The 5,193-nt window shown below is 62.7% G+C and overlaps 1 protein-coding gene across 1 annotated transcript in view; it reads left to right on the top strand.

The window, feature by feature from the left end:
- Positions 1–138: 138 nt before the first annotated feature.
- The window catches only part of rabgap1 (RAB GTPase activating protein 1), a 196,353-nt gene continuing 191,298 nt past the window's right edge, over positions 139–5,193 (top strand). Inside the window, exon 1 of the mRNA XM_043720124.2 lies at positions 139–186. The gene's annotated coding sequence lies outside the window, so the exon portion shown is untranslated. The remainder of the gene's footprint in view (positions 187–5,193) is intronic.

Genomic DNA, 5,193 nt, shown 5'->3' with positions numbered 1-5,193 from the left:
TGTGCGCACCGGTCGGAGGGGGCGACGGTGGAGGCGCATGCGTACTGGTCCGGAGGCGGACGAACCAACGGACAGTGCAAAACGCATGCGCACGGACCCGCAGGGCGTGTGGGGAGATGGGCGCATGCGCATTGGCCTGGGGAGCCCGGTGAGAGTGCGAATGACGTCGTGGGGAGGCTGTGGAGGGTAAGAGAAGCTCCGCCGTTTGTTTACTTTCTCCACAGCGAAGCCAGAACCGTGTCCCCGAACGCCCGAACACTGAGGACCGGGCTCGGACAGAAGGAGCGGGTGGAGGAGTCTCCTCTTCCACCGCCGCTCTTGCTCTGTCCCGTTCGCCGCTCGGGGGGACCGAGGCCCGGGCGTCCTTCCTCCAGCCTCGCACCCGGGCTCGGCGATCCCCAGTTGCGGGGAGCTGGATGCTCGCTGTCGGCTGGGTTCACAACTGCTGGGGAAGGGTCGAAGCCCGGGGTCTCCGGTAACCTCAGCTCCGGCCCAGCATTGCGCATGTCCCTGATCTCTGCAATGGTTCACTGAGAAGCTGCAAACTTCTACACCCCTCCACCACACGTCCCTGTGCAGCCCCTCCCCCAGTCAACACCCCTCCACCTCCCTGTGCTTGCCCCCCCCCCCCCGCTCTGCACCCCCCCCCCCCCGCCCGGTCTGCACCCCCCCCCCCGCCCCCGCCCGGTCTGCACCCCCCCCCCCGCCCGGTCTGCACCCCCCCCCCCCCCCCCCCCGCCCGGTCTGCACCCCCCCCCCCCCCGCCCGGTCTGCACCCCCCCCCCCGGTCTGCACCCCCCCCCCCCCCCCACGCCCGGTCTGCATCCCCCCCCCCCCACGCCCAGTCTGCACCCCCCCCCCGCCCGGTCTGCGCCCCCCCCCACGCACGGTCTGCGCCCCCCCCCCCCCCCACGCACGGTCTGCACCCCCCCCCCCCCCCCACGCACGGTCTGCACCCCCCCCCCCCCCCCCACGCACGGTCTGCACCCCCCCCCCACGCACGGTCTGCACCCCCCCCCCCCCCCCCCCCCACGCACGGTCTGCACCCCCCCCCCCCCCCACGCACGGTCTGCACCTCTCCCCCCCCCCCCCCCCCACGCACGGTCTGCACCTCTCCCCCCCCCCCCCCCCCCACGCACGGTCTGCACCTCCCCCCCAACCCCCCGCCCGGTCTGCACCCCCCCCAACCCCCCGCCCGGTCTGCACCCCCCCCAACCCCCCGCCCGGTCTGCACCCCCCCAACCCCCCCCCGCCCGGTCTGCACCCCCCCAACCCCCCCCCCCCGCCCGGTCTGCACCCCCCAACCCCCCCCCCCCCGCCCGGTCTGCACCCCCCAACCCCCCCCCCCCCCCCCCCCCCGCCCGGTCTGCACCCCCCAACCCCCCCCCCCCCCCCCCCCCGCCCGGTCTGCACCCCCCAACCCCCCCGCCCGGTCTGCACCCCCCAACCCCCCCCAACCCCCCCCCCCCCCCCCCCCCCGCCCGGTCTGCACCCCCCAACCCCCCCCCCCCCCCGCCCGGTCTGCACCCCCCAACCCCGCCCGGTCTGCACCCCCCAACCCCCCCCCCCCCCCCGCCCGGTCTGCACCCCCCAACCCCCCCCCCCCCCCCGCCCGTTCTGCACCCCCCAACCCCCCCCCCGCCCGTTCTGCACCCCCCAACCCCCCCCCCCCGCCCGTTCTGCACCCCCCAACCCCCCCCCCCCCCGCCCGTTCTGCACCCCCCAACCCCCCCCCGCCCGGTCTGCACCCCCCCAACCCCCCCCCGCCCGGTCTGCACCCCCCCAACCCCCCCCCCCGCCCGGTCTGCACCCCCCCAACCCCCCCCCCCACCCGGTCTGCACCCCCCCAACCCCCCCCACCCAGTCTGCACCCCCCCCACCCAGTCTGCACCCCCCCCACCCAGTCTGCACCCCCCCAACCCCCCCCACCCGGTCTGCACCCCCCGCCCGGTCTGCATCCCTCTCTCTCTCCCCCAGTCTGAACCCCTCCCCCCCCCAGTCTGAACCCCTCCCCCCCCCAGTCTGAACCCCTCCCCCCCCCAGTCTGAACCCCTCCCCCCCCAGTCTGAACCCCTCCCCCCCGTCTGAACCCCTCCCCCCGTCTGAACCCCTCCCCCCACTCCCCCTCCCGCCCACCACCCTCCCACTCTCCCCCCCACCACCCTCCCACTCTCCCCCCCACCACCCTCCCACTCTCCCCCCCCACCACCCTCCCACTCTCGCCCCCCCCACCACCCTCCCACCCCCCACCACCCTCCCACTCCCCACCACCCTCCCACTCCCCCCCTCACCCCCCCCTCTCGCCCCCCCCCTCTCGCCCCCCCCCTCTCGCCCCCCCCCTCTCGCCCCCCCCCTCTCGCCCCCCCCCTCTCGCCCCCCCCCTCTCGCCCCCCCCCCTCGCCCCCCCCCTCTCGCCCCCCCCCTCTCGCCCCCCCCCTCTCGCCCCCCCCCTCTCGCCCCCCCCCTCTCGCCCCCCCCCTCTCGCCCCCACCCCTCTCGCCCCCCCCTCTCGCCCCCCCCTCTCGCCCCCCCCCTCTCGCCCCCCCCTCTCGCCCCCCCCCTCTCGCCCCCCCCCTCTCGCCCCCCCCCTCTCGCCCCCCCCCTCTCGCCCCCCCCCCTCTCGCCCCCCCCCTCTCGCCCCCCCCCTCTCGCCCCCCCCCCTCTCGCCCCCCCCCTCTCGCCCCCCCCCCGCCCCCCCCCCCCTCTCGCCCCCCCCCCTCTCGCCCCCCCCCCTCTCGCCCCCCCCCCTCTCGCCCCCCCCCCTCTCGCGCCCCCCCTCTCGCCCCCCCCCCCCCATCACTCCCATTACCCTCAACTGTGCTACCTATCATCCTGACCAGCTTGGGCAGCCGCAGTTACTTTACCCCCTCACCCCCAACTACCGGCTCCAGTTTCATACATCTGTGCCCTGCAGCACTCCTTTGGTAGTGACTGCAAATATGTGTTCAGTGAAGTAATTTAAATTGCATTATAATATTCTGCCTTTTAGGAAATCTGTAATTGTATGTTGTTAAATCACTTCATGGGTGCATTTAAGATGCTTTGCATCCAGTCAGTTCCCCTCTCTTCCCAGTGAGATTTCCTGCCTCCCCACCCCAGTCAGCTTCTCCCTTTTTTTTTAGTAAATTCTGCACTTAGTGAATTACACTCAATCCCAAGCAAGTTTCAGTATTGGTTATTGTGGAATATATCAGGACTACATTTCCCAGCTTGCCCAGCTGATTGTCGCTTATAGGAAGAACATGCATATTTCACCAAGAAATTGATTTGGTTCTCTTGCTAATTCAATTTCTACATTCGTTGATTTTGGCTGTTCGTTTTGCGGGTCTTTTGCCCTGATTTTTCAGAGGTTTTTTTGTTTGTTCGTTCTGCATCATTGTTTTGTTTTCATGACTGTTTTCTATTGGCTCTCAATGATGTAAGGGGTCAGTATTTGCTCTCAGTTTTCAGGTTAAGAATGCGTTCTGTATGCTTAAAAGCCTGCTAGTAATCCATGATTTGGAACAGTAGTATAAAATTAAATATACCTTAGTTATGTCTAAATTAGCTAGCACAATTAAAGGGCACGTTTTGTTTTCCCCCCCTCAGGAAGCTGCTTAATGAGATATGATAGCTTTGTATTCACAATGTAAGATGCATCACTCGCACCCAGAGTGTAGTCCTTCTGATTTAAGACAGGTGTTGAATTACATATATGTGGAATAAAACAGTTTGGATTAGCAACTAGAGAATATACTACGAGGTCATATAAATGTATTTTTTAAATTTTTGGGTGTCTGGAAAGCTAGCAACTTGACTATTCTGTAGAAATTAAAATCACGTTGTATTTATATACATTAAATATTTTCATCCCTATATTTTTGACCTAAACCTGATAATGTTAAACTTATTTAATACGCAATACTGAGTGCCTTTTTATATTTCTCAAGTCATAGGCATTTTTCTTTGATTTGGTTGAAATAATTAAAACCATGGATTTACACAAAATTATTGGATGAGACTTCCAAACGGCATCCAAAGTAGACTCTCTGGGTAGGGCATTTGATCTATTTTTTTCTAATCAACCTGTTCAGAGATGTTATTATACACCTATGGCGCAGGTGGGTATTGAACCCAGGTGTCTCAGTCCAGGGTTAGGGGCACTACCACTGCACTACAAGAGGGCCCAGGTAGGGTATTTGAAGTTCCTTTTCTTAGCTCAGTTGTTTGCTTGCTTTACAAGGTGGGAAATAGGCAACTGGTGATGGATATTGCCCCAATTACAGAAATTTAATTTTAAGTGCTAGACATTCATTTACTGCTAAGATAGGCAAGTCAGTAACAACCTCAGTTCAGGAACCCTGCACCACCCGATTCTACCTCCTACCCAAGATCCACAAGCCTGACTATCCCGGCCAACCTATGATCTCAGCCTGCTCCCGCTGCACTGAACTCACCTCTACCTACCTCGATACTGTCCTGTCCCTCTCCCCAGTTGGGGGCACGGTGGCACAGTGGTTAGCACTGCTGCCTCACAGCGCCAGAGACCCGGGTTCAATTCCCGCCTCAGGCGACTGTGTGGAGTTTGCACGTTCTCCCCGTGTCTGCGTGGGTTTCCTCCAGGTGCTCCAGTTTCCTCCCACAGTCCAAAGATGTGCAAGTAAGGTTAAGGTTACGTGCTAAAATTGCCCGTAGTGTTAGGTAAGGGGTAAATGTAGGGGTATGGGTGGGTTGCGCTTCGGAGGGTCGGTGTGGACTTGTTGGGCCGAAGGGCCTGTTTCCACACTGTAATCTAAATCTAATCTAACTCTATTAGTCTAGGAACTCTCCACGTACATTTGGGACCCCACCCACGTCCTCCTCCACCTCCAAAACTTTCATTTCCCTGGCCCCCAACGCCTCATCTTCACCATGGACATCCAATCTGCCATGACCAGGGCCTCCAAGCCCTCTGTTTCTTCCTCTCCCGACACCCCACCAGTACCCTTCCATTGACACTCTTATTCATTTGGCTGAACTGGCCCTCACCCTCAACAATTTCTCCTTCCAATCATCCCACTTCCTCCAGATGAAAGGGTTAGCCATGGGCACCCGTATGGGCCCCAGCTATGCCTGTCTCTTCATTGTCTACATAAAACAGTCCATCTTCTGGAGTTATACCGGCACCACTCCCCACCTCTTCCTCTGCTACGTTGATGACTGCATTGGCACTAT

Source organism: Chiloscyllium plagiosum, unplaced genomic scaffold (genome assembly GCF_037043375.1).
Source record: "Chiloscyllium plagiosum isolate Xiang-an unplaced genomic scaffold, Cpla_swu_hap1 HiC_scaffold_21, whole genome shotgun sequence".
Classification (NCBI taxonomy): Eukaryota; Metazoa; Chordata; class Chondrichthyes; order Orectolobiformes; family Hemiscylliidae; genus Chiloscyllium; species Chiloscyllium plagiosum.
The sequence above is the reverse complement of the archived record's forward strand: the minus strand, read 5'-3'. Positions and strand labels throughout refer to the sequence as shown.